At 45.8% G+C, this 12,287-nt stretch overlaps 1 long non-coding RNA gene across 2 annotated transcripts; it reads left to right on the top strand.

Moving 5' to 3' along the window:
* Positions 1-2,582: 2,582 nt before the first annotated feature.
* Positions 2,583-9,969, top strand: LOC126988277 (uncharacterized). 2 transcript variants are annotated; one of them, XR_007741821.1, is made up of 4 exons: positions 2,583-2,637; positions 4,307-4,632; positions 9,362-9,441; positions 9,661-9,969. It is a non-coding gene; the product is annotated as an uncharacterized LOC126988277 (long non-coding RNA). The 2 variants fall into 2 exon arrangements; XR_007741822.1 differs by having other exon boundaries at positions 2,589-2,647.
* Positions 9,970-12,287: the final 2,318 nt, after the last annotated feature.

The following is a 12,287-nucleotide window of genomic DNA, read 5'->3' as shown; positions in this document are numbered from 1 at the left end:
ATGGTGATGGATGTGTTGGCTTAATGGTGATGGTGGTGTTGGCTTAATGGTGATGGATGTGTTGGCTTAATGGTGATGGATGTGTTGGCTTAATGGTGATGGATGTGTTGGCTTAATGGTGATGGATGTGTTGGCTTAATGGTGATGGTGGTGTTGGCTTAATGGTGATGGATGTGTTGGCTTAATGGTGATGGATGTGTTGGCTTAATGGTGATGGATGTGTTGGCTTAATGGTGATGGATGTGTTGGCTTAATGGTGATGGATGTGTTGGCTTAATGGTGATGGATGTGTTGGCTTAATGGTGATGGATGTGTTGGCTTAATGGTGATGGATGTGTTGGCTTAATGGTGATGGATGTGTTGGCTTAATGGTGATGGATGTGTTGGCTTAATGGTGATGGATGTGTTGGCTTAATGGTGATGGATGTGTTGGCTTAATGGTGATGGATGTGTTGGCTTAATGGTGATGGATGTGTTGGCTTAATGGTGATGGATGTGTTGGCTTAATGGTGATGGATGTGTTGGCTTAATGGTGATGGATGTTTTGACTTAATGGTGATGGATGTGTTGGCTTAATGGTGATGGATGTGTTGGCTTAATGGTGATGGATGTGTTGGCTTAATGGTGATGGATGTGTTGGCTTAATGGTGATGGATGTGTTGGCTTAATGGTGATGGATGTGTTGGCTTAATGGTGATGGATGTGTTGGCTTAATGGTGATGGATGTGTTGGCTTAATGGTGATGGATGGTTTGGCTTAAGGGTGTTGGATGTGTTGTTTTAATGGTGATGGATGTGTTGGCTTAATGGTGATGGATGTGTTGGCTTAATGGTGATGGATGTGTTGGCTTAATGGTGATGGGGGTATTGACTTGATGGTGATGGATGTGTTGGCTTAATGGTGATGGATGTGTTGGCTTAATGGTGATGGATGTGTTGGCTTAATGGTGATGGATGTGTTGGCTTAATGGTGATGGATGTGTTGGCTTAATGGTGATGGATGTGTTGGCTTAATGGTGATGGATGTGTTGGCTTAATGGTGATGGGGTGTTGGCTTAATGGTGATGGATGTGTTGGCTTAATGGTGATGGGGGTCTTGACTTAATGGTGATGGATGTGTTGGCTTAATGGTGATGGATGTGTTGGCTTAATGGTGATGGATGTGTTGGCTTAATGGTGATGGATGTGTTGGCTTAATGGTGATGGATGTGTTGGCTTAATGGTGATGGATGTGTTGGCTTAATGGTGATGGATGTGTTGGCTTAATGGTGATGGATGTATTGACTTAATGGTGATGGATGTGTTGGCTTAATGGTGATGGATGTGTTGGCTTAATGGTGATGGATGTGTTGGCTTAATGGTGATGGATGTGTTGGCTTAATGGTGATGGATGTGTTGGCTTAATGGTGATGGATGTGTTGGCTTAATGGTGATGGATGTGTTGGCTTAATGGTGATGGATGTGTTGGCTTAATGGTGATGGATGTGTTGGCTTAATGGTGATGGATGTGTTGGCTTAATGGTGATGGATGTGTTGGCTTAATGGTGATGGATGTGTTGGCTTAATGGTGATGGCGGTGTTGGCTTAATGGTGATGGATGTGTTGGCTTAATGGTGATGGGGGTGTTGGCTTAATGGTGATGGATGTGTTGGCTTAATGGTGATGGATGTGTTGGCTTAATGGTGATGGATGTGTTGGCTTAATGGTGATGGATGTGTTGGCTTAATGGTGATGGATGTGTTGGCTTAATGGTGATGGATGTGTTGGCTTAATGGTGATGGATGTGTTGGCTTAATGGTGATGGATGTGTTGGCTTAATGGTGATGGGGGTATTGACTTAATGGTGATGGATGTGTTGGCTTCATGGTGATGGATGTGTTGGCTTAATGGTGATGGATGTGTTGGCTTAATGGTGATGGATGTGTTGGCTTCATGGTGATGGATGTGTTGGCTTAATGGTGATGGATGTGTTGGCTTAATGGTGATGGATGTGTTGGCTTAATGGTGATGGATGTGTTGGCTTAATGGTGATGGATGTGTTGGCTTAATGGTGATGGATGTGTTGGCTTAATGGTGATGGGGGTGTTGGCTTAATGGTGATGGGGGTATTGACTTAATGGTGATGGATGTGTTGGCTTCATGGTGATGGATGTGTTGGCTTCATGGTGATGGATGTGTTGGCTTCATGGTGATGGATGTGTTGGCTTAATGGTGATGGATGTGTTGGCTTAATGGTGATGGATGTGTTGGCTTAATGGTGATGGATGTGTTGGCTTAATGGTGATGGGTGTATTGTCTTAATGGTGATGGATGTGTTGGCTTAATGGTGATGGATGTGTTGGCTTAATGGTGATGGATGTGTTGGCTTAATGGTGATGGATGTGTTGGCTTAGCAAGATGTAGGTAACAGGAGAGAGAGACACAGGGAGAGATGGAGAGAAAAAGAGATGATAGAGAGAGTCAGTGGAGAGAATGTCATGCAGTATGTATATGGACCAGCCTCGTGTGTCATGCAGTATGTTTTCTGTCAGATATGTTTTGTCTTCCCAGAGCTGCCGTGTGAGAGGCCGGACTGTGGGAGATGAGATGCCGGGCCAAGCAGGGGAGACATCACGGAGAGTCACACCAAGATAGATAGGTCAATTTAGGTCAACATATGTCCTCAGTGTGTTAGTGAGGATAGGCTATCACTGGTTAGCTGTCTAATCATTGGGAGTGACTAGTGTGCAGAGCTCGGCAACATTATGGAATACTAAATGATATCAAGTGATTGTTTTTAGTCTTAAATTTACTCTCTCCTCCTCCTCCTCCTCTCTGTCTATCTTCATCCCTTCCTTCCTTTTAATGAATAAGTTATCTTTTGCTTAATTAACATTTATAATTCTTTATGGTGGTCAAATCTTGCATCTCATTTCCCTATCGTCCATTCTCTCTCCTCCTCCTCCTCCTCCTCCTCTCTATATATATATCTTCATCCCTTCCTTCCTTTTAATTAATGTCTAAGTTATCCTTTGAGTGACGTTCTTTCTGGCGGTCAAATCTTGCATCCTATTTCCTATCGTCCATTCTCTCTCTTCCTCCTTCTCCTCCTCCTCTGTCTATCTTCATCCCGTCCTTCCTTTTAATTAATGTCTAAGTTATCTATCGCTCAAGGTTCCTTCCAGTGTGTTTGTGGTGTCCGGCTCTGCTTGCTAGTTAGTTTTGTCACTGTATAATTGTCAATCCTAGTTTTTGTCATTGTATAATTGTCAATCCTAGTTTTTGTCACTATAATTGTGAGTCCTAGTTTGCTTTGTCACTGTATAATTGTGAGTCCTAGTTTTTGTCACTGTATAATTGTGAGTCCTAGTTTGTTTTGTCACTGTATAATTGTCAGTCCTAGTTTGCTTTGTCCCTGTATAATTGTCCGTCCCAGCCAGGCGCCTCTTCCATGTAAAGATATCGGCAGCTTCAAGCCTTGCCGATATCTCAATCCGTACGTGAATGTAAATTAACCGAAATCCTTGTTACTAAGCCCTGCACGGTGCTCTCTCACATAATGCTTCTTTAAATTTTCAGTCTCACTTAATTTCCGGGGTTAGTAATATATTTTGCCATTAGTTAACTCCCCGTGATGGCCAGTTTCATGCACTATATATAAGTAATTTGCCTTTTGCATGGCTATAATTCTGCATCCGTGTCTAAGGCCCAGTTTCACAGTTCCTCATGATGGGTTAGTAAGCTCCGAAACCAATACCAGAGCCTTCGAAATTTCCTTGTACGGTGTCTGGAGTTTATATTCAAGTTCACAAGTTTGACGAGACTATACAGGAAAGGTCTTGTGTGTTTATGGTACGAAGGAAAGGGAGGAGAAGGGAGATGAGATTAGGAGACGAGTGAGCCGAGATCCTGTTTATATTCAAGTTCACAAATTTGACGAGACTATACAGGAAAGTTCTTGTATATTTATGCTACGAAGGAAAGGGAGGAGAAGGGAGATGAGATTGGGAGACGAGTGAGCCGAGATCCTGTTTATATTCAAGTTCACAAATTTGACAAGACTATACAGGAAAAGCTCTCTGTTTATGATATGAAGGAAAGGGAAGAGAAGGGAGATGAGTAAGCTGAGATCCTGTTTTTATTCAAGTCCACAAATTTGACGACACAATACAGGAAAAGCTCTTTGTATTTAGTGTGTCATCGAAGACCGCGCCATTTTGAACAGTATGGGATTCTATAGCTTGGTTCGGGAGTGTTACAAAGACTGTGATGGACTGTGGAAGCGGCCCTTAATGTTCCCTTTTCTAATATGCCTCTCTGTTTTGCAGGATGCCGCGGACGGACCATGCAGAGGACTCATCGCGACGACACCAACGGTTTGGTTAAGTGGGTTCTCTTGTGTGTGCGTCTGTGTGTGAATGGCAGGCCTGTCGTATGATTGTGTGTGTGTGTGCGTTGGCGTTATGCCTTCGCACTATTATTTTGTTAGGATGTATTTTTTTGTGTGTGAACTTTTTGCACGTAATCTTTTTTTATACCCATAGCTAGCGTTTGTTTGTGTGGCAGTGTTCCGGGAGATGGACGCCGGGGGACATGGGCTTGGGGAGGCGCACATGACCTCCTCTGTCCGTGACCTCTTCAGCTGGGGAGACCGGTAAGCATTTCCACCAAGTTTAGTAGAAAACACTCACTTGTCAATCCTGTGTTGTGAGAATTAGTGTTGGAAAACACTCATACACGGGAGATTTGAGTGCGGCTGGAGGTCGCAGTGAGTGTTTAGCACCACCAGCAAACACGCCTAATGCCCGCTGCAAGCGTTTAGCAATGAAAGGGTTCAGTTAGACTGGTTATATGTATATTGATACATTCAAATGAAGGTTTAGAGTGTAACCACTGATGGTACACGAGTCAGGATCATCAAATTCATCCAAAAAATCAGCATCTATATCCTCAGCTGCCAAAGGAGTCATTTCCTCCGGCTCAAGAGGTCTCTTTCTCCCTGACATGATAGACTATAATAATAAAAGAAACTTGGAAAAAATGCAAAAATTCCCGGTGTCAGCTGATGTGTGTTGCATATGTAGTGCGGCGACGGCCTGATGAATGAGCCTCCCATAACCCACTTAGCCAGGGGGGCACCTCTTTGGCCGACTCGGTAAGGAGTGGCTCTCCCGTCACGCTGGTCGCGGGTTCAATCCCAGGCAGCCGGCGAATACCCTGATCTTGATTTAATTTCTCTTGTTATTTTGATACACGCAGAGGACGTGTTGAGAAATAGGAAGGATTTAGAAAAGAAGCTCGTCGGGGCATTACACATATCCAACAAAGCACAAGGGTGACTGTCCATGGGTTTGAGATGCCTAATAATAATTTATTTTGTTCATTTTGTCAGTAGTAAGGAATCGTCTATTTTTTGGGGGGGGTCGGCCCAGCCCGTTCTGGCGCAGGCGAGTGTTTATAGTGGCGCCATGATACTATCTAATGAGGGCAAATGAGAGCAAACGTCTATACACAGACGCGCCGACAAAAAGTCCCAATTTCCAAACGTCTCTATATAGATCCTCCGCCGGGAAGGGCTTAACCCGTGGGCTTGGGCCGTGGGGAAGCCGAGAAGTGGCCGAGAAATGGCAAAATTACACTGCATTTTGAGACTAAGAAAAGAGCATGGAACGTACATCAGAGCACCTGCTCCTCATAACTATAAAGCCATTAAGAATATTTCTTTTACTCAAACTCCATTCTGTTTGTGTGGTGTTTGTCACAAAATAAACAGTCTTGTGACGCGCGGCATCTAGCCGAGAGTCGCTTGTTGTCTACTTTAAAGAATTTGACGAGTGATTACTGTATGGATAGCTAATTCAGTCTGCCATGACCTTACAGCACCACCCATGACAAAAAAGCCCACCTCAAGATCACTCACCCACCACAATGACCCAGGGCATGCATGGTGGGTTCCTCTATGCCACAACCGCCTACAATTAGCTTGAATCAGGGGTTTTATGGCGAGCCCTTTTTAGGGTCCACCGTACCACAGCCATGACTCGTGAAAGCCCAGAAAAGGGTCTGCCGATGCTCTCAGGTTAATCGCTACTCCTTCAGAGACAAAAATTATGAGCGGCCGAAAGGGAGGTCAGTTTCGGGAGGAGAGGTGTCTCGATACGTCATTCCTCGTGAGAGAATTCAAGTCAAAGGCAGGGAATGAGGAGATATAGACACAGGAAAGCTGCTCCAGAGTTTACCAGTGTAAGGGATGAAAGAATGAAGATGCTGGTTAACTCTTGCATAATGGGTTGGACAGTATAGGGATGAAAGAATGAAGATGCTGGTTAACTCTTGCATAAGGGGTTGGACAGTATAGGGATGAAAGAATGAAGATGCTGGTTAACTCTTGCATAATGGGTTTGGACAGTATTGGGATGAAAGAATGAAGATGCTGGTTAACTCTTGCATAATGGGTTTGGACAGTATAGGGATGAAAGAGTGGAGATGCTGGTTAACTCTTGCATAATGGGTTTGGACAGTATAGGGATGAAAGAATGAAGATGCTGGTTAACTCTTGCATAAGGGGTTGGACAGTATAGGGATGAAAGAATGAAGATGCTGGTTAACTTGCATAAGGGGTTGGACAGTATAGAGATGAAAGAATGAAGATGCTGGTTAACTCTTGCATAAGGGGTTTGGACAGTATAGGGATGAAAGAATGAAGATGCTGGTTAACTCTTGCATAAGGGGTTGGACAGTATAGGAATGAAAGAATGAAGATGCTGGTTAACTTGCATAAGGGGTTGGACAGTATAGAGATGAAAGAATGAAGATGCTGGTTAACTCTTGCATAAGGGGTTGGACAGTATAGGGATGAAAGAATGAAGATGCTGGTTAACTCTTGCATAAGGGGTTGGACAGTATAGGGATGAAAGAATGAAGATGCTGGTTAACTCTTGCATAAGGGGTTGGACAGTATAGGAATGAAAGAATGAAGATGCTGGTTAACTCTTACATAATGGGTTTGGACAGTATTGGGATGAAAGAATGAAGATGCTGGTTAACTCTTGCATAAGGGGTTGGACAGTATTGGGATGAAAGAATGAAGATGCTGGTTAACTCTTGCATAATGGGTTTGGACAGTATTGGGATGAAAGAATGAAGATGCTGGTTAACTCTTGCATAATGGGTTTGGACAGTATAGGGATGAAAGAGTGGAGATGCTGGTTAACTCTTGCATAATGGGTTTGGACAGTTTAGGGATGAAAGAATGAAGATGCTGGTTAACTCTTGCATAAGGGGTTGGACAGTATAGGGATGAAAGAATGAAGATGCTGGTAAACTCTTGCATAAGGGGTTGGACAGTATAGGGATGAAAGAATGAAGATGCTGGTTAACTCTTGCATAAGGGGTTGGACAGTATTGGGTATATGTAAGAGTAGTATTTATATATATGTGTGAAAAATTATTTAAATGAGTATATAATGTTAGGAATTGCAAAAATGATTATATATATGCATAATAGAGGAGATCAGTGATGATTTGACCATTTTTAGTTAAGAAAAATTCAGTTAAGTACATGAGAGATAGAGATGGAATTTATATATTCTTAAAAATACTTAAAACTACTTATCCTCCCTAATTTCTATCTTTCCCATACTTAATTAAATTTTGGCATTACAATTTTTTTGACCTTAACCCGGTGGTTGTGGTAGCAGCGTGGGTCATGTATCTTAATGGTTCCTCCAAGCGAGAAAAATGAGAAAAATCACCCTCACACAAACCATTTCATAATATATATCAAAGCATTTGTGATCAGATTATGCATCATCTATTTCGGGGAGTTTAAATCATGGCACAAATTTGGCCCGTCGCTGCTACACGGTAAAGCCACAAATTATAGCCGGGAGCATTCTGGACCATCTAGAAAAGCATAATTTAATTCATGATTCACAGCATAGGTTCACAAAGGATAGGTCTTGCCTTACTAGTTGTCCTTCTACACTAAAGTAATCGAGGCGGTTGACCGAGATGAAAACTATGACATAATGTATCTCGATTTCAGTAAAGCGTTCGACAAAGTCCCTCATCACCGGCTATTACTAAAATTACAGGCTCACGGCGTAGCTGGTAAAGTTTTGAACTGGATCAGGGCGTGGCTCAGTGGTAGGAAGCAGAGTGCAAATCAATGGTAAAAAATCTGAATAGGGCAGTGTTACGAGTGGAGTCCCACAAGGGTCGGTGCTGGGTCCTCTGCTTTTTATTATTTACATCAATGACTTGACACAGGAATTAGTAGTGATGTCAGCAAGTTCACAGATGATACCAAGATCAGTAATCCAATCAGACAGGGACGCTACCGTTCTCCAGGATGAGTTTGACAGACTATATGATTGGGCGGGGAAGTGGCAGATGGAATTCAATGTTGGGAAGTGTAGCATTCTGAGTGTAGGTAGGAATCATCCCTCACACAATTACTCCTTAAATGGCACTCCTCTAAGCAGGTCTGGGCTTGAGAGAGACTTAGGAGTCCTAGTGAGCGCTGACCTCCGTCCTAGGGCTCAATGCATTCAGGCCAAAAATTGGGCCAACAGAGTACTTGGTTTCATCTAAAGGAGCGTAAGCAATAGGAGCGCTGAAGTCATCCTCAAACTTTACTTGGCACTAGTTAGACCTCATCTCGATTATGCGGTTCAGTTCTGGTCCCCCTACTATAGAATGGATATCAAGGTGTTAGAATCTGTACAGAGGAGGATGACAAAGATGATTCAGGGGGTGAGAAACTTGCCTTATGAAGACAGGCTGAAGCAGTTAAATCTACACTCGCTAGAAAGGCGAAGGTTGCGAGGAGACTTGATGGAAGTGTATAAATGGATGAAGGGATTTAATAAAGGGGATGTCAATAAGATTTTGATAGTAAAAGAGCCAGGTAGGACGCGTGGCAATGGTTTTAAGTTAGACAAATTCAGATTCAACAAAGACATGGGCAAGAATTGGTTTACTGACAGAGTGGTGGATGAGTGGAACAGGCTTGGGGGCCATGTTGTGGGTGCCAATACCATAGATACATTCAAGAAGAGGTTAGATAAAGCCATGGCCTTGTATAACCTAACCAGCCTCTTGCAGACTCCTTATGTTCTTAACTCTTGCATAAGGAGTTTGGACACACAAACCATTTCATAATATATATCAAAGCATTTGTGATCAGATTATGCATCATCTAGTTTGGGGGGTTTAAATATCATGGCACAAACTTGGCCCATCGCTGCTACACGGTAAAGCCACAAACTTGGCCCGTCACTGCTGCCGGGTTAATGGAGCAGCCACCTGTGTCTGAGCCAAGATGTCTGGATGTCTCTGCCGCTGCCTCTCCGCATGTCTGAGTCTCCCTGTACTTCCAGCGTGTTGCCCCGCCTGGAGAGACACGTTGATGGAGGTGGCCGTGTGTGTCATCCCTTTGCCTGTATCCTCTGGCGCCCAGGTAAACAATGATAATGATTATGATAATACCAATAATAATAATGAATATAATAATACCAATAATAGTAATGAATATAACAATACCAATAATAGTAATGAAATGATAATCAGTCAAATAACGAGATCATTAAATACTGTTGCTCTTGTATAACTTTCATCTTGTGTCTAATTCTCCGTCACTGTCTCCTGGGTTGTGTCTAAGTCGGTCTTGTTCTTTCAGAGGCGCGTAAGTGGAGAGCATCGGCGCAGCGCGGGAGCAGCACGTCAGGGTGTAGGGTGTTTGTTTAGCTGGTGTAGGGTGTTAGGGTGTTAGGGTGTTAGGTGTAACAACGGTTGGCTCTTTCACAGAACGGGTGTGATTCCGTTCTGCGTTTGAGTCTTCCACCTTCAGACGGTCTCCCTCCGAGATGTCTGAAGTTTTTTTTGTCGGTTTTCTCCGTAGGAGGAAGCCGACTCTAGCTACTCTGGCCTCTCTTCCGGGGGTCAGAGCGGTCGGGCTCTGCTTGGCCAGGCGTTAGTCTTTCGCGTTGTCTCCTTGACGTTTTGCCAGACTCTTCCGTGAGTTGAGCCTGGCTTTTTTATTAGGTGGATCAGGCTGCCTTCTTCCAAGGAGTCTGTTGGGTGTGGAGTCTTTTTTTTGGTGTATGTCTGTGGGTACTTAGTGGGTAAGGGTGGGTGGGGTAGAATGGTTGGTGGGCTGGAAGTGGGTTGGGGGATGAGCCTCCTGGGATTTGGGTTGTGTCGAGCCTTACCGCCTGGTGTGTTGGGTAACCTTCACGCCAGGGGGGGGGTGACAAGACTATATCCATCTCCTGGGCAGGGCGATTCCCCTTTCCCATGCTAACTGGCCCTCCTCCGTCTGCCTCCCCAAACCCCGCTAAGTGCTTGTGTGTGTTATTTTATTTAGGATGTCTTTTTTCTATGCCTTTTTCCCGTGTGTTTATACCCAATAGCTAGCGTGTGTGTGTGTGTGGCAGTCCTGAGGCGCGTGCAGCGAGGACATCACATCACGTCACTACGGTATATCCACGGTATTTGGTTTAGTGTGTGCTGTGTGTGTTTGTGTGTGTGATGGCAGGCCTGCCGTGTGTTTGACCTTTTGCTGTGTGTTGCTGTGTGACTGCTAGGATTTCCTGTCTATGGATGTGTTTTTCCCCATAACCCCCTTCCTCCCTAGCTCTTTAGCTGTTGTCCCTGCGGGGGGGATGCTGCCGGGCGACCAACGGCGGTGGCGGTGTGCAACGGGAGCTGCTGAGGTTTGGGGTAGCACTACGTGCAGGTTATGTAGGGTGTGTGAGTTTTTTTGTGTGAGTGTCTTTTTTTGTGTGGGGACTTAGCTAATCACTGTGTCAGGAAGGCATGGGCGTGGCCGTCTGTCCATCAGGCCGACGGGCGGGTGTGCCACCTGGCAGTCAGGCTAGCAGGTGACAGGCAAGCTATCTGGTGGTCAGGCTGTCAGTCGGGCCATCAGATAGGTAGGCAGGCCACCTTGCGGTCGGGTTGTCGGGCGGGCACCCCACCCACCGTCAGGTAGGCAGGCAGCAGCGTTTACGCTGAGCCGCACACGTCTGACGCACGGAAACGCAGACGTTCCGCCGCTGCACTGACGCTCGTCGTACCTCTGCTCGCACGCTTGCGGGCGGGTTGGGCGGGGGCGGATGGGCGGACGGGCGGGCGACGTGGGAACGGGCGGGCGGACGGGTGGTCGGGCGTTAGGGAGTCGGACAACGCTGAAAGACGCGCAGATAGATGTCAGATTCTCCCGTAGGGAGGTCTGGCAAGGTGTTAGTTTAGGCGGCGGAGTTGTACGCGGGCCAGTCTGTGTTACAGCTTTGCCAGGGTAGCTCCTTCGAGTTACTGAGAACCAGTTTTCCTCACAGGAGGAGGCTGGTGGGGCCTAGGGTGTTAGGGGTACGACGGTTGGCTCTTTCACAGAACGGGTGTTTTCCGTTCTGCGTTTGAGTCTGCCGCCTTTGGGCGTCTCCCTCTGAGATGTCGGTTAGGATTTCTTTTTTTTATATGTCCGTGTGTGTAACTGTTGCCTTTTAGCCTGTTGTGTTCCTGAGCAGCAAGAAGAGGCGGCTGTGGTGACCCGCCCGATGCGGAAGGCTTCTGGGCCCTGTCGGCGGGGGCGCACCTCTCTGGCTGACTGGTTGACCAGGCTTTGACCAGGTGGCCAGGGAGGCGCATCCTCGCTGGGCGGGGTCTGGGGGCCCTCCGTCTTGGGGAGGTCGCTGCAGCAGGAGGAGGTAACTACTGCTGGTTTTGTAAGGCATTGTGGTTGAGAGCACCTTGCAGCTGTAACGCGAATTTCGTTCCGTAATAAACAATGTACCGCCATGCTGCCTGTCCTTCCTCCCTCCCAGCACTGTGTACGTCTGTGTGTGTGTGTGTTGCTTAATTCTCCCTCACTGCACTGTGCGTACGTCTGTGTGTGTGTGTTGCTCTGTCTCTGTCTCTCTCTCTCAATCTCTCTCTCTGTCTCTGTCTCTCTGTCTGTCTCTCTATCTCTCAATCTCTCTCTGTGTCTTTCTCTCTCTCTAGTTAGTAAAGAACAGGCAACGTTTGCCATGGAAGACTCTACAGTGTACATCCCAACCCTCTACGGCCGTTGCTGCTCCACCCGGGCATTACCACATCCACCCGGGTCTACAAGAAACCTCCAGGGCCGAGCTTCAACCACAGAACACCTCGTCACCGTTGAGGAGGTTCCACGCCCCGGACCACAGCCATGTTAGCCTCGATAATAAAACTTGGCGCACTTATTCTGAGACGTCCTCGTGAGTGAGTGTCCTAATTGCCTTCATGGATAATGTCACAGGTATCCGATGGTTCAGGTGTGATCTC

Source organism: Eriocheir sinensis, chromosome 68 (genome assembly GCF_024679095.1).
Source record: "Eriocheir sinensis breed Jianghai 21 chromosome 68, ASM2467909v1, whole genome shotgun sequence".
Lineage (NCBI taxonomy): Eukaryota > Metazoa > Arthropoda > Malacostraca > Decapoda > Varunidae > Eriocheir > Eriocheir sinensis.
The sequence above is the reverse complement of the archived record's forward strand: the minus strand, read 5'-3'. Positions and strand labels throughout refer to the sequence as shown.